Genomic DNA, 15,813 nt, shown 5'->3' on the forward strand with positions numbered 1-15,813 from the left:
GTGGTTCTTAGCTTGTTTTGGAACACAGGCTAGGGGTCAGGGTATAATTGGCTTCATAAGCTGTTGAATTACCCCTTTAACCATCCCTCCATCCCCAGGTCGAATTTGCCATTTCTTTTCACTATTGCAAGGAAGTCCTCAGTTGATAACAGTGCATATCAGTCTCCCCTCTGTTTTCAGTTATTTTATTAGGATGTAGTTCTGGGAATGAGAAATCCACGGACTTTCTCTTCAGAGAAACGCAGTCATGTACCAAGACTTCTGCACGCAATAGCAAGAGAGCACAGTCTCTGACTTCCGTCTCTGGATCCTAGATTAAGCATAGGTGGTTTAGAAGAGGTGGGGATTAAAGTAGATCACCTCATCTGTGTCAAATACTGGAGTTTAGGCACGTTCTATCCATTACCTTACTTAATTCTTAACTCAATGCCTGGCTAATTTTCGTCAAAACTCTATCAGGTAGATAATCTTATCTCCATTGCACAGATGAAGAAACAGACTGAGATTCAGTGATTCACACAGTGGGACTCACACTTAAGCTTGCTTTACTCCAAAGCCCATCTTTTAATTATACCCTTCTGACCTTTAAATCAGAATTATCAAGCACCTACTGTGTGCCAAGGCATTTTCTCCCTTACAACAGCTTTTCAATTAGGGATTATTACAGATAAGGATCTTAGTCTAGAGAAGTGAAGACATGATCAAGGAAACACATCTGAGTTGTGGGAACCTGATCTAGAACTCGTACTTCTACCTCCTGGTCCACAGCTTTGGCAGAGTAGGGATACAAATCCGGATTTGTCAGATTCTGAGACATGTTCTCAACCACTGTGATGGTTAAGACTAGGAAATTTTTTTTCTTGCATTTGTTTTATTTATACATTTAGGAATCCCCTTTTTATTTCTAGACTTCTGTCCTAGTCTAGTTGGGTATCTGGTTTTCTTTGAATGGCATTGTTTCAGTCTTGATTTTCGTTTCTGCTGCAGTTAGGAATCTAAGTAAACAGGAAAGCATGACTCTTCAATATGGTCTGAATGTACCGTTGGTGGGGTGAAGATGAACTTTCCTTGTAAAGCTTGTCCATCATAGCTTGATATAATGAATTCTGCAAGTATTTTTCATACTTAAGTCTTCATTAAGATAAAGATGCTGATAATTCATAACGTATACTGAATCTGTGACTACATTCATTTTCTCAGATAGTAAATGGATTGAAAATATTTGCTGGGTTCATGGAAGAACATGTAACCTTTCGAAAAATAATCCTGATTGCTATAAACTGTATATGGTTGGGAGGCAAAGGGGAATATTCTGAAAACTATTCTCAGCTCATTTGGCACTTCTATTTACTTTACGGAATTACTACCTTCTACAAAGTATTTACTGTCTTTTACACAGAATACTATATTTCTCACCATATTTTTTGAGATGTTTCAATCATATAGAAAATTAATAGACAAATGAGTAAGCCAACTTTCCAGAGTTGTTCAATCTTAATATTTTGCCATATTTACTTTATACCTTGTTTGCAAGTAGCATTACTAGTATGCTGAATTTACTCTTTTTCTTTCCTAGACGTGTTGTTATACTTTGTTACATATGTATGTATCCGTAAACAATATAGAGCATTACTTTACCTGTTTTTAAACTTTGTACAATGATACGATACTGTACCTATATTTGTTCAGAAGTGTTTTTAGTTGCCTAACATTATTTTTAAGTAGCCTTATTGATTGTTCATCTATTTCAATTGCTGTGTAGTAGTCCATTGTATGAATATACCAGAAATTTTTTATCCATTTTCCTTTTGACAGACATTTAAGTTGTTTACATTCTTTTACAATTCTAAACAATGCTGCTATGAACTTTCTTATGCATGTTTCCTTATGTTCCTGTGGGACAGGTTTTGGATATATACATAGGACTAGACTTCCTGGTGTTGGGTATCTTCAACTTTACTAGAAATTGTTAATTTCTGTCCAAAGTGGCTGTAGCGATTTACACTCCCTCTAGCAGTATCCTCCATTAAGTTTTCATCCAAGATATTAGTGTACTCTAGTTTTACAGAAATGACGGTGCTTGCATCATTAAGGCACAAATTCCTTTGTTGATTTCTTTTATGCCTATATGCTTTTAAGTCCAACATAATTTTAGGGAGAAAGATAAAGGCATAAGGTCTAGAGTGAACTAAATACTAATTCTCCCTTCTGCTATTGCTATGTTCCCTCAAGTACAACCTTACTTCTTGTTGTGTTTGTACTTGTGATGGAGACAGACCCTAATGAAGTAAATTGTTTACTGATTTTTTTTTTATTGTTTTTGTGTCAATAGATTGTCCGAGGATTAAAAAGTAAGCAGCATTGTTTGTTGGAGAGCCCTACAGAAAGTGGGAAAAGCTTAGTCTTACTTTGTGCTGCTTTAGCGTGGCAACAGTCTCTTCTTCGTGGTAAGTATTTGGTTGATATATTCAGGTTGATTATTGGGACTTGAAAAAAATATAATAAAGTACTTTTTATCCAGAATGATTCATTTAAAGAAATAGCAGTAACTAAGAATACACTTTTGGTCTTTCTTTTAATCCTCCCTGCTTGATATTTTAATAAGTCTCAATATAAACGAATACTCAAGTGGTTGTGCCTTTATTACATCATTAATCTTTGACTATTATCTTTTTGTAAGTTATGCAAATTGATGATAATTTCTCTATAAATGTCTCTGACATCATAAGTGTTTCTCTCCTGTCCTAATTTGATGCTACAGATAGGGTGACCAACTTGTCCAGATTTGCCAGGTACTTTCCCAGGTTTAGCACTGAAAATCTTACAGCCTGGGAAACCTCGCAATCCTGGGCAAATTCGAGTGGTTGCTCACTGTAGCTGCAGAGGATGATTAATGTTTTTTGAATTAGAAATATTATAAATAGAGGTTCTTTCACTTTTAGGGAAGCCAGCAGATGAAAGCTTAAGCAAAAAAGCTGAAGTACCATTGTCACGTGGTTGTACGTGCCATTCAAAGAATTTTACAAACGATGGCGAGGACCGAGGAACTTCACGTCATTTCAACAGTCCAAGTACACCACCTTCTGAAAGAAATGGCACTTCATCAACTTGTCAAGGTAGGTTATATTTTTGCCTGGGTCTGTTGGTATCTGTAGTAGGAACCTTCATTACTGTTGTTATGAGACCTAATTTGATAAATTTGATGAGCATAATTGATTAGGTACCTCCATCTAATTTCTCTGGAATTATTTTTAGAGAAGAGTGGTCAGAAATCCTTGGACTACTTTATTCTTGGCTTGGCTTTTAATTGATTTGGACATTTTGCTAGCTTAAATCATTTTTTGAGGCAGGCAAGGCAAAATAAATGATATTCAGAAATTGATGTTATTTGTAGGCAGGATTGTTAATTATAGGTTAGAATTTTAGAAAACATTGATTTGTATTGTTAGACAAAATCTAGTTAGCCTCATTCATTCTTGATAAGTTTGCATGAACTTCTGAAGCCAGTATCCTGCATGAGGATGAGATATGTTTTAGGTATGATCCTTGACTAGTTCTAATTAGGTTTATTTAAGAGAAATATATTAAGACTAACATAAGACTATTCATTTCTAAAAAATATTTCTCTGGCTTTGACTATATGGAAAAGATTGATCGTTATTTGCCTAAACCAGAAACCTAGGAGACATTCTATACACGTTGCTCTACCTTATTTCTTCGTGCAAATCTCTATCTCCATTGACAACTGCCTGGTCCAAACTACCATCTCTTGTTTAGAGCATGCAATAACTTCTTTTCCTGCTTTCACTCATGCCATTCTTTAACTAATCACTGGCAGGGAGAAAAGAGGTGGCCATGACTGACTTAAGTCTCAACAGTATCCACTTCCTAAAATCAAGAATGGAGTCATCTTCCTCTAAAGCCCATGACTATGTGTGGAGGAGGGTGGCTGCTGGAACCCAAGTGTGATTCTGTTAGGAGTGAGGAAGAGGAGATGGAATAGTTTCTGGAGAGGTGAGCAATAGTGTTGTCTACACTGTTTTGACCCTTGGCCCTTTTGACTTTCTTTCCATTCCTTCAAAGGGTCATGCTTTCTTCTGCCTCAGAGCCTTTGCTTGTGTTAGTGTCTCTTCTGAGGAAAGTTACATCTTCAACTTGTTATCCTCCTCTTCCATTAGGTGTTGCTTAAATGTCGCTTCCTTGAGGGAGCCATACTGACCTTTCCGTTAGCTCAGATTTGGTTTCCCTGTTATTTTGTGTCATCTTACTGTGTTTGTCTCCTTGACAGCACTTGTCTGTGAAGTTTTTATTATCCATGTGTCTGTGTGCATCTTTTATTAATCTCTGCTTCCCCTAGCAGACTGTGTTCTCCATGAGGTCAGGAACCATGTCAGTTTGCTCACCATTGTAACCCTGGAACCTAGCAGAGTGCTTGGCATATAGTAGGTGCTAGATAAATATTTGTTGTGTGAATGAATGGAGTTGATTTTGAGCTAATTCTAAGAAATCTGGTTTACAATATTTATATACAACCTGTATTATTTTTAGAAAAGCTTTATTGAAATATACTTGAGAAAACAAACTGCATTCATTTAAATGGTATGCTTTGATAAGTTATGACCTCCACCATAAGGTGTACCTCGATGAAACTTTCAGTCAGTGTCAAGATAGTGAACATATCCATTATCTTCCAAAGTTTTCTCATGCACGTTTGTTATCCCTCCTTCCCACCCCTCTGTGACTTACTCTTTCCAAAGAACCACTGATTTGCTTTCTATCACTATAGATTAGTTTGCATTTTCGAGAGTTTATATAAATGGAATCAGACAATTTGTACACTGATTTTGTCTAGCTTCTGTCACTTAACATAATTCTTTTGAAATTCACCCATGTTGTGTGTATCAACAGTTTGTTCCTTTGTGTTGCTGAGTAATGTTCTGCTCTGTGGATATACTACAAAGTGTTTATCCAGTCACGTGTTGATATATATGTGAGTTGTTTCTAGTTTTGGGCTATTACAAATAAAGCTGCTATGAACATTTGTATGTAAGTCTTTGTTATGTACATGTGCTTTCCTTTTTATGGGTAAATACCTAAGAGTGGAGTGAGTGGATCACTTATGTTTAACTCTTTAAGAAACTTCCAAACTCTTTCCCAAAGTGTTTATACATTATACCATTGTACATTCCCAACAGCAGTGTCCAAGAGTTCCCATTTCTCTACATCTTTGCTTACACTTGGTATGGTCAGTCTTGTCAGCCATTCTAATAGGCGTGTAGTGTTGTATCTCATTGTGGTTTTAATCAGCATTTCCCTGATAACTTATGATGTTGAGCGTCTTTTCGTGTGCTTATTAGCCATCTGTATATCTTCTCTGATAAAATGTCTGTTCGAATCTTTTACCTCTTTTTTTTTCTTATTGTTAAGGTTTGAGAGTTCTTTATATATTTTGAATACAAGTGTTTTTCTATCAAATATAGTTTTAGGTTTTACCGTTAAGTCTAAAATACATTTCGAGTTATTTTTGGTACATTGTGTGAGGTATGGATCCAAGTTCATTTATTTTGCCTATGGATATCTCATTGTTCAGCACCATTTATTGAAACGGCTACCCTTTATCCACTGCATTGCCTTTGTGCCTTGGTAAAAAATCAGTTGTCAATATATACACAACTTGCATTTTAACATCATTGTGAGTTAGGGCTGTTTAGAATAGTCTCTTGAAGCATCAGACGCGGTAAATCAGGGTTGTGTTCTTTATATTTTTAAGCAAATTCTTTAATAAGATATAAGCTAAATACAGAAAAGCATACAAATCCTAAGTGTATAGCTTGATGAATTTTCACAAAGTAAACACACTCGTGTATCTACCACCTAGATAAAAATAGGACATTACCAACACCCTACAGCCCCTTCTCATGCTCTTTTCTAGTCACTCTCCTTTCTCTGTGCAGGTAATTGCTCTCCTCCCTTCTGTCACCATTGATGAGTTTTGCCTCTTTATAGAAATGGAGTGATATCTGTACTCTTGAGTCTGCGTACTTTTGCTTAACATTGTATTTTGGGGATTCATTTGTGTTGTTGCATATAGTAGTAGTTCTTGTTGTGGTATATTATTTCCTTCTATGAACATATCACAGTTTATTAATCCGTTCTGCAGTTATTAGACATTTGGATGGTTTCTCCTTTAGGCTTTTAATGCTTTTATGAACATTCTTGTTCATTCTTTTGCAAATAGGTAAGTATATTCTGTTGGATATATCCCTAGGAATGGCATTGCTGGTCATAGTGTATGGATATGTTCAGCTATAGTAGAGACTGCCAACATTTTCCAAAGTGGTTGAACCAGTTTATGCAACCCCTTTACTACATCCAGTAGTATATGAGAATTACGTTATTCAGCATTCTTGTTAACACTTGATATGTCCAGTTTTCTAAAATTTTAGCCATTCTTGTGCATGGATGGTGTTCTCGTGAGTTTGAATTGGTATTTCTCTGGTGACTAGTGAGTTTGAGAATCTTCATATATGTTTATTGGTCATTTGAATATTCTTTTTAATGAATTGCCTATTCAGATTGCCCATATTTCTATTGGGTTGTTTCTTACTGATTTCTATGAGTTTTTTTTTTTTTAATATCTTCTGGCTATGTCTTGTTTCTTTATAACTTTGTATTTTAAAGACTTAACCCCTCCAATAAGCTTCCTGCAAATGTCCCTGCTATAGAGAACAGGAAGATAAGCCTTTTGGTCTATGCAAATAATATGATTTATTTTTAATGAATTGGGGTAAATCTCATTTGGCACATGGCAGTTCAGTTTTTCTAAAACTAAATTATTGTTTTTGGTAGATGTTCCCTGGCCTTTAATGGGCCCATGCAAATTTGCCCCTTGATTTATTTGGGACAGGGTTTCTCAAAAGTGACACTATTAAAATTTGAATGGGATAATTCTCTGTTGTGGCAGCTGTCCTGTGCACTGTGGGATGCTTAGCAGCATCTCCCAGGCCTCAACTCACGAGGCCAGTAGTACCTACCCCCCACTTTGTGACAACCAAAAATGTTTCCAGACGTTGCTGAATGTCCCTGGGGTGGGAGGTGGGGGTGGTAAAATTGTCCCTGTTGAGAACCACTGATCTAGATTTGTTTTGTGGGTATTTTACCAGTTTGCCAGGAAATTACAGAGCTCAAAATTACGTGTGGTTTCTAAAATACATATGGAAATACAAAGGACTAAGAATAGCCAAGATATTTTTTAAGCAGCAGGTCAAGGTGAGAAGACTTGATCTATGAGATATCCTGATTTATTATATATAAAGCTATAGTAACTAAAGCACTTTGGTATTAGCACAGTGTTAGACCAGTGGAAAACAGTAGAGAACCCAAATCCAGTTCCATGTGTATCCAGAAACTTGATTTCTTTTAATAAAAGTGCTCTTACAGAGCAGAGGGCAAAGGAGGGGCGTTTCTTTAAGTGGTCTTGGGACTATTAGATATCAGTATGGAAAAATTCAAATTGGAACCCTACTTTACTCCGTACACAAAAATCCATTCCAGGTAGATTAAAGACCTAGGCATGAAAGGCAAAACTATTAAGATGTTAGAATATAGTGGTTTTCAAACGATGTTCTTAAGAGTCTTAGAAAAAACATGGCTTCTAGTGGGAAGGGGACAGTGGATCAGGGAAGTTCTAGGTCTTGCGTGCTCTTTTGGAAATTTTAAACGCTATTTTTAAAAAACTGTAGTCCTCCTCAGAAAAGGCTTGAAAACCCGTGCTGTGTGACATAGAAAGCCTTCTGTGTTTGTGCAGACTCAAACTTATTTTTTTTTTTGAAAATAGTATTGGACTTGCTTATCGGGCTTTCTCCCCTAGTATTCTGTAAATCCTTCAAGGCCAGGGACTGGTTTTTGTTCATTGTTTTTCCATGGGGTATGGAATTGTATGGACTCAATAAAATAAATGCTTGTTAAATGAATTCAAGCACTGGGAGTGTAGGGAGCTTATAGAGAAGAGCAGAGAGGAAGGAAGGTACTTTGAAGAACACTCTCATTTACAGAAAGGGAGAAACCAATGTATGGGAATAGTTAAGAACCGTGTTACAGACATTAAGGAAAAAGCAAATGCATTTATTCTGTTGCAAGAATACGGAGTTTTATGTTTGGCTGTATACCTAGAGGTTATGCTTATGGATTTTAGAATCAGACAGCAGGAGTCAGTCATATCTAGGCTCTGCCTCTTACTAGCTAAACAATATTGGGCATGAACTTGACTTCTTTAAAACCCAGTATTCGCACTTATAAAATGGGAATAATGTTATTTGATGATTTAAGAGGTCATTGATGACCTTGAGATAGAGCTTTCCGGATTGTGGGATTAAAAGCCAGATTATAGGAGCTTGATTCTACTATATTGTTAAGCCTAAAGAACATTGAGAAGCTTAGTAGGAAACAAATATTGAGACACTGTAAGAACGATTTTTATAGAAATGAAATACATTTTCTTGAGAGAATCTTACAGTTATATTTTTAAGCCACGTTATTGGGAGTGGTCTACAAAAGCATAAAGCTACAATTGGACTTTCCTGTTGAAAGTATATTTCTCAAAATGTTTGCTATATCTTTGTTAAGGTAAACTGAGTGGTAAAGAGCTTTTAAACATGTTGAGCATTTCATCTTTTAAAGTATGTTATGAAATTTTTAGAAATAAATCATACATCTTGATTCCAATTTTTTTCTAGAAAAATTTCCTGGAGCAACCCCTGATGGCCTAGCGGTTAAAGTTTGGCACACTCCGCTTCGGCGTCCCAGGTTCAGTTCCCAGGAGCGAACCACACCACTCGTCTCTCATTGACTATGCTGTGGCGGTGGCTCATGTAGCAGAACTAGAAGGACTTACACGTAGAATATAGAACTATGTACTGTGGCTTTGGGAAGGGAGAAATAAGAGAGGCAGATTGGCAACAGATGTTAGCTCAGGGCAAATCTTTCCAAGCAGGGAAAAAAAAAGAAAAAGAAAAATTGCCTAAGTGTAAGTTATTTATACTCATTTTTTATGACTTCTTATATAAGACTCTCCTGAATAAAACTATACTCACTGCAAAGCTATCTGCCGATAAACAGGTATCCATATGGAGAGATGAAAATGGTGATTTTCAAGTAGAGAAGAATTCAACCCTTATAAACTACACAGCAGGTAAACAGAATTTGTTGGCAGTGAAATATTCCCATTAGTTTTAGTAGAAAAAGGTAGCCAAGCATCAATCAAGATTTCAGTGGTGCTTGTAGAGAGTAGTTGGGTCATGTCACAGACGTAAATTGTAAATTATTGTAACTTCATTTTATATAGTTACTCACTACAAAGGAGTTTATTATTATACTAGATTATTGAGGCTAACATCATTAAAATGAAACTGCATGGTGCTTTCATATATAAGAGGAATTTGACAGTATACTATTTACTTAAGGCACATACTGATAGTATAGCTACTTTGTACTTTTAATTCTTCTGTTGTTTTGATCTAATAATGGCATTTTTGGGGGGTCAAAATACCTTTTTTTAGAAACCTTGATGCAACCATATGCTGTCTTCAAAATCTTAGTTCAAATAAAGCAATAGAGGCAAGTTGGAAGTGAAAGCATAGAATACATAAACAAAATAATAAGGGAATTATGGTGCCAGTTATCAATGGATTGCCCCTGTGTAACAACATCAGAGTGTTGGCTTCTGTTGTCTGTTCTGCAATAATGGAGCTGCACCCAGTAGACATTTCTCTTTTGCACCTGGCAGGGGTTAAGCTTTGTCAGAGAAAATTTAGGGCAAAGGGCCTTCCTTCCTAATTCCAGGGTGCTTCCATTCTTTCCTTTTTCTTTCTCCTGCAGTACAACCAGCAGTGGCACAATTCAGGGGTGTTTACAGGGACTCACCCACAGTGGGTGATCCACAGTGGATTTAGTGGATCCCCTTGGATGGCTGAATAAGGAGAATGAGTGGCACCCCTGCAAGTGGAATCCCAGTGAATCCAGTAGGCATCCCAGCCTCAGCCTACCTGGCCCTGGGAGGGGACAGCGATTTCCTGTTTGCCAGTCTCAGCATGCTGTTCCCTACCTGCTGAGCTCTGCCCTGATCAGGGACCAGTACTGGCCTTGGGAAACATGACAATCTTCTCCACTATCCCTGTGCTGTAATCATTCCTTCTCCAACAAGGCCTGAAGGCAGCCTTGGTGAGGGGGTCTTCTCTCAAATTTGTTTCTTTCTTAACTACTCTACTGTAATTCTGGGTTATTCTCTAGAGTTCCCTTTAAAGGGTTATGGTTAATTGTCCATTATATAAACTGTCCCTGCTCAATCTATTGGTTGGTTTCCCTGTCCTGAGTGAACACTGATTCTTATCATTATATATTATTTTATAGTGTGTTAGTGCTAAGGGGAAAAATGAAAGGGGAACAAGTTGGATAGGGAGTGTCAGGACAAGTGGATAGTTTATATTTTAAATGACATGTTCAATACAGCCTCACCAAGATGACATTTGAACGCAGAATTAAAGATAGTGAAGAAGATGAGGCATGAAATCATCATGTGGAAGAGGATTCCAAGTGGAAGGAACATAGAGTGCAAGTCTACAGGTGGGAGAGTGGCTGACATGTACCAGGAGCATAATGGAGGGGAGAGGTACAGGGGATGACTGGCCAAAGATGATGTCAGAGAGAGTGTGGGACCAACTGTATGGGGATTGAGGTCCATCATAAGGACTTGAACTTTCCCCCTGAGAGAAATGAAGAGCCCCTTGAGAGATTTCACAATGTCAGGGTGTGACATCTGGTTTTAAAGGGTCACTCCAATTGGTGTATTGGGGATAGATTGCAGGTCAAATATAGAGGCAGAGAAACCAGTTAGAAGGATACAGCGATAATCCAAGCCAGAACAATGGTGCAATGTGGTCCACCCAGCCATCAGGGACTAACAGGATGTGGACTTACATACCCACCACAAGCAAAGAAAAAACTAGTCAAAATACGTGATATGATTATTTCGCTAATGATCAGTCTACGTATGAAGTGGGTGAAAGTCCACAAGGCCAGAGAAAAGCAACTTTCATGTAAAGAATAATTCTAAGTAACTGTAAGTCACACCACCTGCAACAACCACAGATTCTAGAATTATTTGAGATGCCAAGACAATAAGGAGGGAATAATCTTTTCAACAGGTAGTGCTGGGACAGGTGGATATCCACATGTGAAAGAATAAAGGTGAACCCCTACCTCACACCACATACAAAAATGTTACATCTTCTTACCATCAAAGATGTAAATGTAAGACCTAAAACTATAAAACTCTTGGAAGAAAACATGGCCCTGGATTAGGCAATGTTTTTGTAATTATGGCAACCAACACAAAAGCAACCAAAGGGAAAACAGATCAATTCAACTTCACCAAAAGTAAAACTTGAGTACGTTGAAAGAAATGATCAAGAAAGTGAAAAGATGACTCACAGAAGGGGAGAACATGTTTACAGATCTTTACATATCTGATAAGGTTCTACTATTGAGAATATATAATACGTTCTCACCTCTCAACAATAAAATACAAATAGCACAATGAAAAATAGGCAATGCATTTGGATAGGCATTTCTCCACAAGAAACATGCCTGCCTGGTGCTGTACTGTGCTGTCCCTGCCTGAGGCTGCAGTTCCTGTGCTGGCCATCAGGTGGCAGCCTCCTGTGTCAGTGGTGCCCACTGAGCTTTGCTGGAGCAATTGGGAAAAGGAGGAGTCATGCAGAAGTCATGCTGACCCTCCGCCTGCCTCGGAACCCACTTGCACTTCCTATTACTAGTGTTCCTCTTCACCATCTGAGTGGAGCAAAAGCAGGAAAGAGGGATCCAAGATGCCCCTATTTGTTCATTCAGCAGCTACGTGCCAAGCCCTCACCCTGGGCCAGGAGCCCTGGTGGGCTCAAGGGTGGTGCTGAAATCTACCCAGTGTTCCCTGCCCACCAGGAGCTCAGTCTGGAGGCAGATGGACAAAAGCACAAAATCAGAGACACGTGAAAGAGAAGAGCATGAACTGGAATGAAAATAAAGAGTGTCCTGCAGGGAGGGCTGGGGTCTCACTGGGTAGGAGGGTCTGAAAGGCCTGACTGAGGTGACATTTGCTGTGACCAGAATGACAGGAGGACCCAGCGCTGCACTCACCTGTGATCAGCGTGCCAGGGAGAAGGCATTGTTGGTGTGGAGACACCCAGGCAGAAGTGGGTTTGGCCAGAGGAGGTTAGAGAGGTGGGCACTGTGGCTGCAGAGAGCCTGGAGGGGAGAGGAGGGAGAAGGGCAGGCCAGACCCGGGAACTAGGAGATGGTGTGGGGTGTCTCCTCCTCTCTGACAACACTGTTCCCCACGCTGCATCTTTAAACCGCAAATATTCGCTCTCTCTCCATCTCTGTGGACCAGGAATCCTGCACAACTGAGTTGGAGCCTCTGCTCATTGCGTCTTCCAGGTTGGGGCTGTGGCCTCCACTGAGGCTGGAATAGGATGAGATGTGTTGTCAAGCTAACTCTTGTGGGCTCGGTCAGGAGCAGCTTCACTGAGAGCCCGGCTCCTTTCTGTTTGTTGGGCAGGGCACTCCCTTGGTTTCTTCTGTGTGGGCCTCTGCATAGGGGAGCTCAGGACATCCATGTATTTCCCCAGGTCCAGGAGTCAGACAGACTGAGAGAGGGGAGCAATGGGAGAGTGTCGAGGGAACATAAAAGAGTGAGTGAGAGAGAATGACAGCCTCAGTGGTGGAATCTGGGAAGGGTCGTCCTGTCACTTGTGCTGGGTCTGCTGATCAGAAGCCAATACCTAAGCTGTCATTGGTCCACAGGGACGTATAGAACAAGCAGGGAGATCATCCCTGCAAGGGCATGTTGACCTTGACTCGATTGTCCTGGTGGTGAAAGTCTCCCTTCCTACCTGGGATCATCCTACGTTGAGCTCAGATCCTCTTCCTTGGGAGCGTTGCTCGTTGAGGCCCGGGTGTGCTCTCCCGTGTACCCTGGGCTCCTGTCCCCTCCAGGAGGGAGAGGTACATTGAGGGGGCTTATGCCAGAGCAAGCAGGGACCACTCTACCCTCCCAGCTCATTTGCTTCCTTCCCCAGGTGGGCCAACTCCTCAGGAGCCTCTCGTCACTGCTCACCATCTTCTCTGCTCTGAGAGCACCTCGTTTCAACCTCTGAAGAAGACCTGGGGAGAAGTTTGCAGGTGGGAAGGACTCTCTCCATGGGAGCCCCAGAGTGGACAGGGACCTTCGACAGGGCTGGGAATTGTCCCCTCAGTCAAATTGGACTTCCTGGGAGACAGCAACCCCTGGGGGCAGGGCCTATGCTGGTGGCAGGTCTCTAAGCATGCCCACAATGCCCATCTTCCTGGTCTCTCGTGATTCGGCACAGGCCTGCACAAGCACACAACATTTCAGAGCCCCTGGGGTATGTGCAGCCCATCAAGGCCGCTGTGTCTGTCTCATTGTGTGGTTGTCCGTCTCACCTTCCTGGCTGATTCACTGCTGTTTTCTAGATCCAACCTCAGGCGGCTGCAAAGTTGACTTTCCACGTCAGATTGCCACTGAGATGGCTACTGTTTCCAGAAATGCTTAGGGGCCAGGCTTTGTCCACCCATGGCGACATCAAGTGGGCAACCTCTGACAGTGAAGCCACCTCCCTTCAGGCTTGCGTGGCTCACAGGGCCGTCACTCTGAGGTGCTGGGGATGGGACCTGCCCCGAACAAAATCACCATGAATCTCACTGTTACTCCCTCAGCTTCAAATGCTCCTCAGTTGGTTGTATGTCTTTGGTCTCTTCCCAGAGGTTGTTTCTGACAGCGTATCCGGTGTGATCATGGCTTCCGGAAAGAGGATTGGCTGAAGTCCTCACTCCACCATTTGATGTGTCCTGCGGCCCCACGCCGATCACTTTCTGAAGGCGCATCCTTTCAGCAATCTGAGGACCCAAGATTGTGAGTCTGTGTCCTGGAGGGATTTTGAGAAGAGCTGGTGGGATGGTAGTATTGCAAAGCATAAATTCTTGTTTCCAGAAAGCTGTCTGGGATCTTCAGCATCTTGCTGTTTTGGAGTCAAAGCCCTGAGATCTTTAAAAAGCCAGCAATGTTAGAACATGGGCAGGACAAACAAAAGTCTCTGGACTCCAACAGCAACTAAAATATTCTGAATTTCTAGTAACCTGAGATGAGTGGAAAAGAATTGGGAGTGTGGAGTGGAGGGGCGGTTTGGGCCAACTACGCATCTGGGAGGAGAAATGCCATGCAGAGCAGCCTTTCTGGGTGCATAAGTGTGGGACATGTGTGCAGATCCCTCTTTCAGACATTGCTGTTGCTGCCCTTCAGTTCCCTCAGCCCACTTGAGTCCCTGCAGTCCCTGGGAGCCAGTCTGCAGCAGGCCGACAGTGTCCCCCTGGAGCACCTGCATCCACTCTCTGCCTGAGGGCCCTCTCCTGCAATGGGAGCTTCCTCTCCTGCAAGCCTGTGCCAGCCTGTAGCACAGAAGCCTTCACGACCCCGGGGTAAACCCTCCACCCACGGGGACAGAGCCAGTCCGGGTGAGATCTCATCTCCCAACAAGATTAGGTTGGATGCTCACTTCAGTGCTCCCTCGTCAGGCCCTGCACTGGCTCTCCTCCTCCATGTTCCCTTCCCCTTGGCCTCCCTCGGGCCTCCTCCATCACCTGCAAACAAACCACTTGCCATACATCCTTGTCTGCTTTGGGCTCAATCCCTGCCGAGGCTCCATGCTGGCTGTGACTTGGAGCAGGTCGTCCAGCCTTCTGGACTTGAGCTTCCTCACCTGTAAGATGGGGACAAAAGACCTGCCTCCCGGAGTCGTCAGAGGAGACACAGCATGGGAAGATGCAAACCGCTGCAAAGAAGGATGCCAGGTGATCACCCAGTGAAAACACCAACCTTGCCAAAGAAACAGGAGCTCGTGAGGCTGAGGGAGGAATGCGGGCAGCCTGTCCAAACAACGTGGAGAGTCACTGACGAGTGTGGACGTGCAGGGTAGACCCCCGAACAGTGGAAGAGCCATTCGACAAGGAGGGTGACAGGGCAGAGGCTTCCAAGGAGAAAGATTTAAGTGTTGGAGGATCACAGAGGCCTTAGGAAAATCGTGAGGCCCTGGAACAGGTTACTGAAATGTTATTATTGGCTGGAAAAATGTGTTACAAATACCCAGTCCACTCTGAATTACTTCTCATTGGTTGTAGGATTGAGTGCACACTTGTGATTAGAACCCACATTTTGTTAAATATAGGATATTTTTATTTTTATTAACTTTTAATTATTTTTTTTGTCGATGACGTGCCAAGCATGGGTTTACTCCATTCTTCTCTTTGCATGAGTGGCCTCTACTTTCAGAAGTGGATTCCTGGTGGTCATCACCCCCGCTAACCCGAGGGACAGCTCTCTTTCAGGTCACACAGTGGATGTGAGCTCCAGGTGGGCAGGGACCACGTCAGGTCATACTCACTGGTGAAGTTACAGTGCTCAGCCCATGACAGGGACCAGATCGTATTGGCTGAATGAGTGAGAGAAACAATGAACGAATGCATGAATGAGTACATGAGTGCAGGAGTGAGTGAGTGAAGGAATGAGTGAAGGAATGACTGGGTGAATGAAGCAATAAGTGAATAAACCACAGAAGCTGGATCCACACAAGAGGAGCCTTTATCTGTGGCGGGCTCACAGGGGGTCACAGCACAAGCCCTGGACGGTGGCATGGAGCATGTCCAGCTGTCCTTCCAGCGCTGAGCCTCCGTCACCCTCAACACAGT

At 41.5% G+C, this 15,813-nt stretch overlaps 1 long non-coding RNA gene across 1 annotated transcript; it reads left to right on the forward strand.

Annotated features, from left to right (window-relative positions):
• Positions 1 to 2,386: 2,386 nt before the first annotated feature.
• Positions 2,387 to 13,865, forward strand: LOC131402065 (uncharacterized). Its single transcript, XR_009218237.1, has 3 exons — positions 2,387 to 2,447; positions 2,943 to 3,116; positions 13,835 to 13,865. It is a non-coding gene; the product is annotated as an uncharacterized LOC131402065 (long non-coding RNA).
• The last annotated feature ends 1,948 nt before the right edge of the window (positions 13,866 to 15,813 follow it).

This window comes from Diceros bicornis, assembly GCF_020826845.1.
Source record: "Diceros bicornis minor isolate mBicDic1 chromosome 30 unlocalized genomic scaffold, mDicBic1.mat.cur SUPER_30_unloc_1, whole genome shotgun sequence".
Taxonomy (NCBI): domain Eukaryota; kingdom Metazoa; phylum Chordata; class Mammalia; order Perissodactyla; family Rhinocerotidae; genus Diceros; species Diceros bicornis.